This window comes from Anneissia japonica, unplaced genomic scaffold, assembly GCF_011630105.1.
Source record: "Anneissia japonica isolate Jap-2015-1 unplaced genomic scaffold, ASM1163010v1 scaffold288104_len61446_cov133, whole genome shotgun sequence".
Classification (NCBI taxonomy): domain Eukaryota; kingdom Metazoa; phylum Echinodermata; class Crinoidea; order Comatulida; family Comatulidae; genus Anneissia; species Anneissia japonica.
The window spans coordinates 20,075-20,928 of NW_022711531.1; the positions used below are offsets into that span (position 1 = coordinate 20,075).

General features: G+C 34.5%; 1 non-coding gene across 1 annotated transcript; it reads left to right on the plus strand.

Annotated features, from left to right (window-relative positions):
- Positions 1-530: 530 nt before the first annotated feature.
- Positions 531-603, plus strand: Trnat-ugu. Its single transcript has one exon. It is a non-coding gene; the product is annotated as a tRNA-Thr (tRNA).
- The last annotated feature ends 251 nt before the right edge of the window (positions 604-854 follow it).

The window sequence follows — 854 nt, forward strand, 5'->3', positions numbered from 1 at the left end:
AATAATGAGTAGCTGTACTACTAGTGTAGTTTGATAATGATCAATATAAACAGACAACACTTTGAACATTTTAGATAAGTAATAATAACAGTGCTCAAATAGGAACAAGATTTTACAATCGTATCAAGCAAAGCCCTTCAACGAAAAGTTCAGATGTTGTATAAGAAATGATATAATACAGATAAATTCTAAACCGTCTTGCAGTAATGCTACAAATATATGAAAAATATAAAATTTATATACATATAGGCCTAGGCCTACTTGTAGCATTACCGCAAGACGGTTTAGAATTTTCGGTATTATATCATGATATATATATATATGATATTTAAACACTGTATACGTACCTTTGACGATTTATATTATATTTATTCAACAGTGTTAACGGCGAACTCCCTTCAATATCATATATAATATACGACTGTATTTCTAGCCGTATTGCCAGATTTATCTGGCCTAACGCCCTCTTGAGGCGTAGCATTGTGTAATACAATGTTCCCGACGGTTATTTGGACCTGTTCAACCATGAGGCCTTCGTGGTCTAGTGGTTATGACGCTCGCCTTGTCAGCGAGAGGTCGCAGGTTCGAATCCCGTCGGAGGCATTTTATTACACAATGACTTTTATAAGACTTCATTCGTTCAAAAGCTACAGGGTAGCCTACGATGTTCCATCATGTCCTTATTAAACACTGTATATGTACCTATGATGATTTATATTATCAAACCCATAAAACAACAAACGGCCACATCATGCAAAACAATTTATAATTTAAACGGAACAGTAGGGAAAATCCGATCAAGAATGACAAAATACACTAAATATCCACTGGAAAAAAATCCCAATATATGGCGA